This window comes from Lactuca virosa, chromosome 5 (genome assembly GCF_052849685.1).
Source record: "Lactuca virosa cultivar CGN04683 chromosome 5, Lactuca_virosa_CGN04683_v6, whole genome shotgun sequence".
NCBI lineage: Eukaryota > Viridiplantae > Streptophyta > Magnoliopsida > Asterales > Asteraceae > Lactuca > Lactuca virosa.
Genome location: NC_136430.1, coordinates 87997672 through 88011370, shown reverse-complemented (window position 1 = coordinate 88011370; position 13699 = coordinate 87997672).

The following is a 13699-nucleotide window of genomic DNA, read 5'->3' as shown; positions in this document are numbered from 1 at the left end:
ACCTTTCTCAGGTGCTTTGGCCAATTTAGCACGTTTCAGGGCTGCGACATTTGGAGCCTGAGCTAGTTCTTTTTCAAAACGGTCCACAATTCGAGATGTTTGAACAGGTGGTGGCACAACCGGGGGAGCTTGGGAAGGCAGATACATCCTTGACTCATCAACAGATGATTTGAACTTATCTCCAGGTTCCTCTTCCAACTTCTTCTTCAGATCAAAGGAGCTGGCAGTGAGGAGGCCAAAGTGAGTCTGAAGATCAGTGATCTGATTTGTCTTTAGAGTCTTGTCCTCTTCAAGATCAGTAACTTGAATTTTGAGCTTGGTATTCTCAGTCATAAGATCAGCTACCCGAATGTCAAGCTCAATATTTTTCTGATTCAACACATTTATTTCCTTTTGAAGTTCAAGGATAGTGGGATTATCTTCTCCAGAGTGGCCTTCCCCAATAGAAATTCCTTTAGCTCGGGGAGAAGGCAATGAGCTTTGTTCTTTAGCCAGATGCATAGCAAGCCTCACAAAGGCAACATCATGTTCAGGCCTAGGAGGAGATGATCTCAGACCGGCTGATGAACTGTCAACTTCATGAATTGAGCTTGGGCCTTCTTGTGTTGGAACAGATGATGCAGAGACAAAAGTAGTTGAAAGAGGAATCACAGGTGCTTGAGCTTGTTCAGGAGTGAGCACTCCTGGCCTTGGATCATGTCTTCTTCTTTTCGATGGAGGCTGGGAGGTCAGAGTCGTCAGTGGATCACTCACGAGAGGCTCAGTGGTAGGAACAACATTATCAAGGGGAGGAATCCCTGATGATGTATCCATTGGAATTGAAGTATCGGCCATCTGGATGGAAGTAGGAGGCGTCGTCTCTCGATCATCTTCTTTCTCCCTTATCTCCGTTGTTTGATGAACAACATCATCGATATTGTCAAAAAAATTGTCGAATTCATCATTTGGAAAAGGGTTGTCATTGACTCCAAAATTCATAGGAATATCATCTTTGTCAAATCCCGATAAATCAATATTTTCAAAAGAATCATCTTTTCCTTCTTCAGTTTCACTCATAACCTCCATTGTTCCTTCACTATAGTTACTATCAACCCGTACAGATTGTAAATCATGTTCTTCGGCCACAATAGCACTAGGAGTGACCACGTTCTCTTCCTTATCAGAAACTGAAATCACATCATCTTCCGGATTGACATTTTCTTCAGATGAGACACGCTCTGATGATCCATGAGATTCATAAGCCTCACCAGAGTCGGCGAACATACCAAAATTTTCAAGAGGATACTTTCCTTCAAAGTTGATCTTTCCTTTCCTGTTTTGCTTGATAAGACCTACTGTGTTCGGTCCAAGGGACTTCATGTCAAGAGTGTCTCCAGCCTTGATAATCTCTGGAAATTGTTCATCAATAAATGCTTGAACAAATCTTGGATACAACAAGAATTTCTCCCTGACCTTTCCGTTGGCATTGCCACACATCTCTTCAAATATAAACCTTGAGAAATTGAAGTCAATTCCAGCAGCCAGAGCAATGATGGCTTGAGTGTTACGAGAGGAAATCTCATCAAATCTTGTCTTTCTCCTAGATATGCAGCTCACGAACACATGAGCCAAAAACCTCCAATAGGGTGGAAGCAGCTTCTTGATTGTTCGAGGAAAGTCGCCTTCATAACCCATCTTGATAAAAAATCTTTCAATCTGGTTGGCCTCAATCTCAGTAGGAAAGGATGATTGATCATCAATCTTGAGAGCATCCCGGATGAACTGCTCAGTAATTGTCACCTTGCAATTTTTGACAGTGGCTTGAATAGAAATCACACCATCATCTCCTTTCATCACTTTTGCAGAACTCCAAAATTCTTTTATCAATCCTTGAAAGATGGTTGGATATACAGTGAGTGCAGTAGCCAGGCAGCAATTCCTAAATCCATGCATCATTGATCCAAACTCTGCATGAGAAGCAGGAGGGTCAGCCAAGATGATAGCCACATTGTGACTGTCTGCGAACTTCATGCTTGTCATCTTATCCTGCACAAACCAAGCCAAGTGAGAAAACCTTTGATTTAACAGTTAAATTTTTGTTTTTCTCATTGAAACAAATTAAATAGGCCTTGGAAATGATAAAAATCAAATTTTATTGGTTAAAGACAAGTTTACGGTCAAAATTGTCAAGACCGTAAGCTCAGACTGTAAGCTCGGCTGGACCGTAAGCCGTTTTGGACCGTAAGCCATTTTGGATCGTAAGCCGACCGTAAGCCGTTTTGGACCGTAAGCTCTGGTCTGACCGTAAACTCGCCGACAGTTCATTTTTAGACGATTAAACCCTGAAAACTCAACGATTTGATGCAAGATTTGCTTTGCTAGGATCGAAATCATCATACCTTTGAGATACAATGAGCAATTTCACAAAAAAAATCACAAAAAGTTTTTCCGGAGATAGAGAGAGAAAGAGCAGTTTACGGTTGGAGTTTAGAAAAATGAGGAGGAGGAGTTTTCGGATGAGACACTTTTCTTTATATACCTGGCCCAAAGACCAATGGGCCGCAAACCTTAATGCTTAAAAATAGAGTCCAAAATAAAACTAAAGGCTATTTAAAAATAATTCATTTTGAGGAATAGGAATAAAAATAAAATAAAAAAATAAAAAAATAAAACTAAAATGAATTATCACTAATATTACCATAACTACTGCTAATAAACCTTTTGTGATATTGGGATCAAATTTGTTATACATCCTTTATCCGTTTATCAGCACCTTTAATTTCATGTCAATGTCTGGTCGATCGCCAGTATTGTGGTCCACTTAAGCACGAAAGAAAGTGACAAAATTAGGATATATTATAAGTGACAAGGCATTAGATCCTATGAACTTATATAAAATTCCTAAATGACCATTCAGCTGACGACGACCAAGGATATTGTTGTCCACCTAAATTGAGCAGCGAGATCTACAGACAACCTATAATTGTTCAATTTTAGTTATACTAGAACGTGTTTCCCGCTTCCTAATATACCCCAATAATCAAGGACTTCCGAGATACTCCTTACTTTAGGTGAGCAGACAATTATTCGTAGAGAGGATAGATTTAGAATGCATATGTTGTACACCCAGGTCGGATCTCTTCCAATCACGTAGAGGGTGAAACATATGACTGACTAGAGTTTTTAGAGGGATTGAGAAGTAGAATGGTGCATATGCTGTGAACCAGGTCGGATTATCAATCACGCAAAGGAGACAGCATATGGCTAACAGATAGAAAGAATTGCATAGATAAGAAGATGCAGAGAGATAGAATTGCATATGTTGCAGTCCAGGTCGGATGTATTTCAATCGCGCAGAGGACGCAACATATGACTAACAGTAAGAAAGAAAGAAAACAATTTTCTACAGACCTAATTTATCGGAATTCCCCAGTCGCCCCGTCAATACCAGAATTAAGGACATGAGTCCGTACATCAAGGAAAAGTTAAACCACAGTTCTAGATACGGGTTCTTTTAATGTGACCGGTAGATTCCCATGTATATCTCCCTGCTCAACCTACCCGAGCGACGTATTGTCTGACAAAATGGAACTATCTAGGTCAAGATTTGTCAAGTCATTTGATTCCTTAAGTTCATCTATGCCTAGTCAAGTCCATAAAAATCTTTCGTGCCTACCAGCGCATCGAACACAGAGCCTAGACAATTCAGCTTTGGTACCTTACACAGATTCAGATTGTCTGTTATCACTTCCCAAAACATCACCTACAGAGAGAAACTATCAGTAATAAATTTTTGTTTTTCTAAATTTTTAATGTTTTTGGATTTTTAAGTTTTTAATATTTTTGTTTGGTTTTTGTTTATTTCTCCCCCTAAATTTGTGCATGGGTGAGAATAAAAATAACATGCGCAAATTTAAACTAACCTAACAAAATTTTAATCCTCAAAACGAATCATTTTCAAAAATCCTACAAGCACATCAAATCGAGCTTTGTTAAACGGCTTTGTGAACAGATCCGCCACATTATTAGCAGTGGGAACCTGTTCTAGCCGAATGAGCGATCGCTCATAACAATCTCTGTTAAAATGAATTTTGATGTCAATGTGCTTGGTTTTTGAATGTTGGACTGGATTTTTAGTAATCTGAATCGCAGCCTCATTGTCACATAAAATAGGGTTTCTTGCTAATTCAAACCGTAATCCAACAGCTGATGTTGGATCCATATGACTTGAGAGCAACAAGCAGATGCAGCAACATATTCCGCTTCTGCTGTTGAAGTTGAGACAATGTGTTGTTTCTTGCACTGCCATGACACCAGCCGGTCACCAAGGAATTGACACCCTCCTGAAGTTGATTTCCTGTCAAGCTCACAACCTCCATAATTACTGTCAGCAAAAGCATATAAATCAAATTCAGAATTTTTCGGATACCAAAGACCCAATTTTGGGCTGCCTTTAAGATACCGAAAAATTCTTTTGACAGCAATAAGATGTGAAAGTTTAGGATTAGCCTGATAACGCGCACATTGACAAACTGCAAACATAATGTCTGGTCGACTTGCAGTTAAATATATCAACGAACCGATCATCGATCTGTAGTGAGTTTGATCTACAGATTCGCCATCAGTATGTGGAGTCAGTAGGGGTCTCTCCGCCATCGGTGTCAGGGCAGGTTTTGCATCTCTAAATCCAAACTTCTCAAGCATATCATCCACATACTTTGCTTGATGGAGCAGGATCCCGGTTGGTCTTTGTTGGACCTGAAGCCCCAGAAACATGGTCATCTCTCCCAACGAACTCATCTCAAACCTCTTCTTCATAACTCCTTCAAACTCTTTGCACAGCTGCGGACACGTAGAGCCGAAGATGATGTTGTCAACATAGATTTGTACCAAGATTTGATCCGCACCAACATGCTTTATGAACAAGGTTTGGTCGATTGTTCCTCGCGAGTAGCCATGTTCGAGCAAATGCTTTGTGAGAGTCGCATACCATGCTCTAGGAGCTTGATGCAATCCATACAGAGCTTTGTCTAACTTGTAGACATGGTTGGGAAACTTCGAGTAAACGAACCCTGGGGGTTGATCAACATAGATTTCTTCCTTCACCTTGCCATACAGGAAAGCAGTCTTGACGTCCATCTGATATACTGTGAAGTTCATGTAGGAAGCATAAGCAAGGAAGATACGGATAGCCTCCAAGCGTGCTACCGGAGCATAGATTTCAGTGTAATCAAGACCCTCGATCTGTCTGGACCCACGAACAACCAGTCTAGCCTTCTTGCGTACAATTATCCCTGAATCATCCTGCTTATTACGAAAAACCCAACGTGTGTCAAGAGACTTCTTGCCCTTAGGTAACTCAACCAATGTCCAAACCCCAAGCTTTTCAAATTGATTCAGCTCTTCATGCATAGCATCTACCCAGCTGGGCTCATTCAAAGCCATTTCTAAATTCTTTGGCTCAATTTGAGAGATAAAGCAAGAATAGAGACATGTATTGACATCTCCACTCTGACTTCTTGTTTTCACACCATCGCCCAGCTGGCCAATGACATTCTCGATCGGATGATCGCGTTGAATACGAGAGAGGATCTCCTGGCTGATATCATTGAGTGAAACGGGAAGATTATGAATGTTGATAGCTCCATCATTTGTTGAGGAATCCACTGCAGATGAATTAGTCTCATTAGTTGGATTTGCCACAAACTCTTCAGCAATTTGTTCAGGAAAGAGCAGTTCCATAAATGTTTGTGTGACAGCGGAAGCATCTCGTGACATGAACTCTCTTTCATCAGGGGTAAGAGGAGTGGCATCAGCATCTGGAGTTTGTTGTTGACTAGGAGATTCTGGACTAGGAATTGGAACAGAGGACTCCACCGAAGGAATTGCAGAAGAAAATATTGGCGGTCTGTAGACAACTTCTTCGTCTTCATCTTCAGGTGCAAACTTCAAACCAGAAGTAGAACCAGAGACACTATCTGAACACATATTGAACTATTTGAACAAAGATGTGTAATCAAATAGCCAATCAGGACCCACTCTAGCATCTGTTTCATTCTCCTCCAGCCAGCGCACATCGAAGGATTCTACAATTTGCTTTGTCTTCTTGTTGTAGACCCTATATGCAGTGCGAGCAGCATACCCCACGAAATAACATTCATCAGCTTTGGAATTAAATTTAGGGTTGGACTCCAGGTGAAGAAGGGTGCAAGGACAACCAAATACGCGGAAGTGGCTGACTGATGGCTTGTGTCCATATAAAATTTCATACGGAGTCTTCATCTGGGCTTTGTTGATCAAGACACGATTTTGAACATAGCATGCAGTGTTGATCGCCTCAGCCCAAAAGAAGACAGGAAGCTTGGAATAACAGAGCATCATTCTTGCAGCGTCTTGCAGCGTTCGATTTCTTCGCTCAGCAACACCATTTTGTTGGGGTGTGCGAACGGAACTATATTGATGTATAATTCCCTTTTCTGCGCAAAAGTGATCAAGAACAACATTCTTGAATTATGTTCCATTATCAGTTCGTAGTGCCTTCACCCGGTGGTTTGTTTGATTCTCAATCATCACAATAAACTTCTTGATCAGATCAGCAATCCCAGCTTTGTTGGATAAGAAGAAGACCCACGTAAAACGCGAAAAATCATCTATCACAACCAGACAGTATGAATTTCTGTTGATGCTTAGGAAATTAACCGGACCAAATAAGTCCATGTGCAACAATTGGAGCACTTGACTAATTGAGTTAACCTGTTTTGGCAGATGTGGTTTTCGATGATGTTTACTCTGAGCACATGACACACATTTCTCAAAAGTTATGAAGTCTCTGACTGTAAGACCACGGACCATTTCGTTTTTCGCAAGACGATTCAGGTTCTTTGCATTGGCATGCCCGAGTCTTCGATGCCACATCATAGCATTTTGTTCGGAGACCTTTGAAAAGAGGCAAGTGACTTGATCAGGGACGTTGCTATTCATGTCAATTAGGTAGGCATTTCCATCTCGCTTTGATTTAACAAGAATCCATTCTTCCGGGATGACAATGCTCGGCTTTAAGATCAGACATCCCTTATCAGTGAAGTGGGTTGAATAACCTTTGTCGCATATCTGAGAAACGCTCAACAAGCTATGTTTTAACTCGGGAGCATAGTTGACGTTCTCGAAACTAAGCACTCCATTAGACACGGTTCCTTTTTGAGTGATTTTACCACCTTCTCCGCCCGCAAAGGAAACAAACCCCCCATTAAAAGTCTGAATATTGTTCAATTGGGAGATGTCTCCTGTCATATGCCGGGAACAGCCGTTGTCGACATACCAAGGTCTGACGACATTCCTCCGCAACTGTCCCTGCAAAATAAGCGGGATTATTGAGATTTGGGGACCCAGGTCATTACAGCCCTGGGTTTACCCTTGACAATCACAGGTTTATCTTTTGAGACTTTTGTTTTTGAATTTGCACTTAAAACACTTTTAGAGGTTGATGATGATTGGCTGGAAACAGATTTGGGCACCCATTGAAATTTAGGTTTTTGAAAAGACACAAGTGATTTTGAAATGTTTTTCTTTTCTTTTTGCTTTGAGCATCTGGAGTTTGGACCATTACTGGTTGAAAATCCAGATCCTCCTTTTGACGAAACCGATCTCGGCTTAGCTTTATTCGATTTCGGCAAATTATTTTTGACTTTATATTTAAAAACCTGTCTGCTTGGTTGAAAAACTACCCTTTTCGTGTTATTATTTGCCTTCCTTTCATCATCTCGAGAACGAGATCTCGAGGACTTTCTAGTTAAAGACCTTCCACGAGATTCGTTCTCTCCTCTTGGGGACAAGAAATGCACAAACGCTCGATTGAAACAGTTTCGAGCAATATGACCTGAAGTACCACAATTAAAGCAGATTTGCTTATTATTACTAGACTTGGTACCATTCTTGTCAGATTTCAGGCTTTTATTATCTTTTCTAACATTTCCACATTTGCAAGTGCACGTATTAGATTGTGTAGCAAATGTAGAAGATGTAGATGCACTCGAATCAGATTTTGCAAAATTTTCAAAAACAACATCACAATTAGTCTGAGACATCACATCATCACAAACAAAATCATCAGTTTTAGAATTTGACACAGACTCATCACACATTTGAACACCAAACTTAGACACCAAATTATTTGACTCAAACTTTTCAGCCTCTTGCTCCCCCTGGATTACTGACATATCTGCACTTGAAGTAGAAATGTTCGTATCCAAAACCCTAACACTAAATCCTGTAGCATGTTCAGCAGCAGGTTTGCCATAAACCATATAAGGTTCTCTGTTGATCTCTTCTTTTGATAAAGGAGTAACAGAATATGAATGATTAAATGGAGGGGGGACACTCTCATATCCTATTCCTATTGATCTTTGGTCCCTCCACTGCATTTGTTCCTCGATTATTTTTGCAACCCTTTCGCTTGACACATCGAATTTTTTAAAGTTAAAATCAGCATTTTCAAAACGGATTTTCAATGTGTCAAGTTCAGCGGTTACATCAACAAGTTTTCTTTTAATATGATCATAATTCTCACACTTGTTGCTGTAATCTTCTTGCAATTTCTTGAAATCTTTTATTTTGTTCTCTAATTGAGTTTTCAGAGGTTTCTGACTTTTCCTGAGGGTATAGCCTTCATACTTAAGGTCCTCATTCTCTCTCTTAATTATCTCAATTTGGTCACGTAAAAATTGAACAGTTTTAATACAAGATTGAGAGCAACCTATTTCACTGACCTCTGGTTTAGCAGACTCTGGTATGGACTGAACCATGAATGCAAATTGAAGATTCATCATTTCCACCTCAAGATCCATTTCAGCTTCTTCTTCCGCACCATCATTGATCTGGGCAAGATGAGCATTTTCAGATCCTGAAATGTTCAGGGCTTGAATTTGATCTTCCCAATCAAATGATTGAGCCACCATAGCAAGATTTGTTGTCTGATTGTTGACAGTAGATCCCCTGTTGTTGTTTACTGACATCAGAGTTCGTTCAATATTTTCTCTTCTATCTGATTTTGGGCATTCTCTGGCAAAATGTCCAGGTTCATGACAGTTATAGCACCGCAACTTTCCCTTATTAAATCCCACCTTCTTGTCAGAATTCACTCCCCAGTTGTTCTTTTCCGGTTTTCTTTGCAAACTGCTTTCCTCTAAATACTTCCATTGCCATTTGCCACGTGATATCCATTTCTTCAACATCTTCTGGATGAATTTGATCCAGATCAGCAAACGACAATTGAGGGGAAAGTTCTCCAGCAACAAAAGCATTATAACAATTCACAAGTCCAGTAGCAAAGGCCAGATTTTCATCATTTTCTTTAGATGTCGGTGCTTGAGAAGTATTTCCAGGAGTCTGAACAAATGCAATTGAAGATGAACCAGCTTGTTGAAAAGAAGTTGGAGTTTGAGAAACTTGAACGTTTTGCACAGATGGAATGACATATGACGTGGGCGGATGAGCAGGGAAGGTCTGAACTTGAGGAGTAGTGAAGGATGAAAAGGCATTGTTGGATTGAATGCTAAGATTAGCAGAAGAATATGAATTAACGTGATTAATTTCTCTCTGCTTGTCATCTAGATCACAAGCTTTAATAATCGCCATTGTCTCAGCTAGACTCAACCGCTTCAGATCTTTAGTCTTCTTTATTACAGATACATTCATATCCCAAGATTTTGGTAACGAAGTCAGCAATTTCTTGTTGATTTCGGATTTTGTAACCAGAACACCAGCAGAACTCATCTCAGTGGTGAGAGTGATGAACCTTTGCAGTTGAGTTTCAAGAGATTCCCCCAAGACATAATTGAACATGTTGAACTTTTGTCTCAACATGTCTTGACGACTTTGCTTCATATCTTCATTCCCTTCATATACTTCAATCAACGCTTCCCATAACGCTTTTGCAGAAGTGTACTCACGAAAACCCTGTGCAATTTCTGGAGACAAAGCCATGGTAAGAGTGGCAAGTGCCTTTTCTTGTTCTTAAATTTTTTCAAAATCATCATCAGTATAGTTTTCAACTTGCTTGTCTGTAACAGTTCCATCTTCAAGTGTTATGGTGATGCGAATTGGTCCTCTCAAAATGCTTCTCCAAATTTTGAAATCTTTCATCTTAATGTATTTTTCAATGCGATACTTCCACTCAGGAAAACCTTCAGCGGATAACAATCTAGGAATGCGTGAGGTGGTACCCATGATAGCATCTAATTCATGATGAGCAGATATAGTTTGAGATTCCATTTTTTTGTTTTTGATTTTGTTGTTTTGTTTTTGTTTTTTTTTTAAAAAAAACTTAAAAGAAACTCTAATCAAAATGCTAGATTACGGTTGAAAAACTTTTGACCGTAAACACAGTTTATGGTCTAGAATACGGTTGTGAATACGGTTGAGAATACGGTTGAGAATACGGTTGAGAATACGGTTGGAGTTTACGGTTGATGAAGATTGTCTGTATACGGTTTCTGAAGATTGGCTGTATACGGTTTCTGAAGATTGGCTGTATACGGTTTCTGAAGATCTTGAGATTACGGTTGAAGTAGAGTTCACGGTTGTAACTAATTTGACCGTAAACACCCAGATTTCAATGAAAACACAGATTCCAAAGTTGAATTGATTCCCCACGCTATGAAAACACTAAACCAAGCTTCAAATGCAGACGAACACACACCTATTGAGATCGTAAACGTGAAAAGAAGTGAGTTGACACCGGTTTGAGCTCTAATACCAATTGGAAGGTCCTCAATACAAGGATCTTAACCAGTGATCAATCAAACAATCAAATGAAATAAGAAATGAGTAGAAGAAGAATAATGATCAAGCTTGCACACGTTGATAACTGAAAAACGTCAGGTACAACTTTATGACCGTAAACTCAACTGACTGACAGATTGACAACCTGACAACAACCACTCTGACAGACTCTGACAAGCTATATATATAAGAAGACAGACCGTAAACTTGATTACGGTCAGGCAAACCGTAAACAGGTTTACGGTCACAACAAACCGTAAACACACAATAAGACCTATAACAACCACAAAAGCCCTATATCATCAATACATTCAATTGCCTAGCCCAAACCACAAAATAAGACCTTTCATCGTCATCACAAATGAGAAATTGGGAAACAAAAATCTTGGACAATGAGATTGATTATAATCCATGTCTGTCACACCCCCAAACCGAGACGGCGGAAACGTTCGGAGGCGGAGGACGTCATGTACAGTATCACAACAATTGTATAATAGTAATCAAGAAAACACAACCATTACATTGATAAAATATAGTATTTACATCTATTCATAATATAGTTTGTATGACATCAAAATGTATAACAAAAGTATAAAAGACGCGACCCTAAAAGCTCCGTCTTCTCAAAAAGCTATGGGTTTACCTGTCTTATTGCTTCCCTGAGAATACATGTGATTTTGAAAGTGTATCAACATTTAAGTTGGTGAGTTCATAAGTATGCTTGTAGGTAGAAATCTGTAAGTTGTTTCCTTGTAAAAGATGTTCATGTGTTTTACCCAGAAAATCCTATATTTTCTGTAAAGGTGTTTTTGTATTTCAAAATAGTATGATGCATATGTGAATGGATAAAGTCTCTGTAACTTGTAATTCCCTGGTAACACCAGCTGTTTGTAAAAAATACCTTGTTATGGTTTTATACATTGTTGTAGTTTTATTTATAATAAAACTAAGTGAAGTTGTTTACCATTCATACATTAATCGTATTATTTAGTACCAAATTTATGAGTTGTTATAACCATACTTAACCATTGAATTGCCTGAATGACGTTCTTCAGGCGTCGGAATCGAAATGACTTTGTCACCCAAGCCTGCCGGCTTAACTGTAGCTAACAGTTACGGTGCGGGATTGTCAGTCCCGTATAGATCTATACACAAACTTACGCTCTCCCTCCAGGAGACTCTGGTTATAATCTTAGGACTTTTGTTAGTACTTAGATAAGTACGCAAAGATGCTCACTCACAAAATGCTATACTAACGATTAAGTGTAGAATAAAATGAATTCTTTGAATTTAAATCACTGTTTGTAAGATCCATTAACTATAACTATTATATTTTATATGTTTATTCGCATTGTATCGATGTTTCATGCATTGATAATGTAATTGTTCCATAAACTATACCTATTATGGTTTATATGTTTATTCGCATTGTATCTATGTTTCGTGCATTGGTAAGGTAATTGTTTCATAAACTATACCTATTATAGTTTATAAGTGTATATTCCATTTGTAAAATAAGTATTCTGAAAGTGTTCCTTTGCTCTGCATGTTACAAAGGTTCATATAATTATGATTGTATAACATACGTCTCAGTGAAAACAATGATTGATTAATATCAAATTAAATTAGGATAACTTAAAACAGTATATGGTAGTTTTGAAAACGTTTAGAAAATACTGAAATGTTCCAAGAATGTATTTTGAGGTACTTGTATTCCCCTTAAAAACATTAAAAACTGGAAAAATGTAGGGGCATGAACTCACCTTGTATGTGCGTTAATTGGAATTAATGAGTTGTAGTGATGATCCCTCGGGTAAGCGTACGTGCTAATAACGTTGGCCTAAAATAATTATATTTGACGTCGCATTTAAATTAATCATATATTAATTTAAATAAAAGTTAGATAGTAAATTAAGTATAAAGGGACTTACAATTAAATAGGGAATAAATGGGAAATATTTGGAAAATTGTTGAAAATGGTGTTTATGGTTGAAAAGGGGTTTACGGTTGGAGGCTTTGGAGTTTACGGTTGGATCTTATGGAATTATGAAGATTTGAAGGCCATATGAAGATTTGAAGATGAATATGAATGTTCTTGCTGGATTGTTTGAATATTTGAAGGAATATGGGCGCAAACACTTGAAGATTGAGAGGATTTGAGGCTGTATACGTTTGAAGGTTGAGAGAGTTTTGAGGGTGTTTACGGTTGAAAATGAGTGAAATGAATTGATCCCAAGTGTAAACATATTTATATAGGAGGTGTTTACGGATGAATTGACATTGGGCCTAAGGTGTTTACGGTTGATTATTGGGATTGAAATGGATATTAGCCTATTAAGGGGGGGGGTGTTTACGGATTTAGGTCAAAGGGGTAAAGGGTTTACGGATTTAGGTCAAAGGGGAAGGAGTTCACAGATTTGTTTACACCTTTAAGGGTGTTCACGGTTGGGTGGTCCACCATAAACATGTGTTTACGGTTTGGACAATTCCGAATCCGTAAACACATTTCACCCATTTTGAACTTTTGATTTAGTTAAGTTTAGCCCCTTAACTTGCACTAGTTTAAGTTTGATTTGTTTTAGTATAATTCTATGTTAAGTATGAAGTTTATACCACCCTATTTCAACATGGTTTCTCCATAATCTTGCATATATGTTAGATAAACACACTTGTAGTTTAGAGTTTTATTTAAAGAAATAACGGGTTGTCACATCATCCCCCCGTAAAAGGGAATTTCGTCCCGAAATTCTTTCTATAGAGTAAAATCATGGACTAGGAAAAAGATGAGGGTACTTTTGTTGCATCTGATCTTCTCGCTCCGAAGTGAATTTTGGTCCCCACTTGGCATTTCAGCGAACCTTCACTATCGGTTTGCGACTTTGTTTCGTTCGTTTGACATGCCTATCCATGATCTCTACTGGTTCTTGTACGAAGTTAAGGC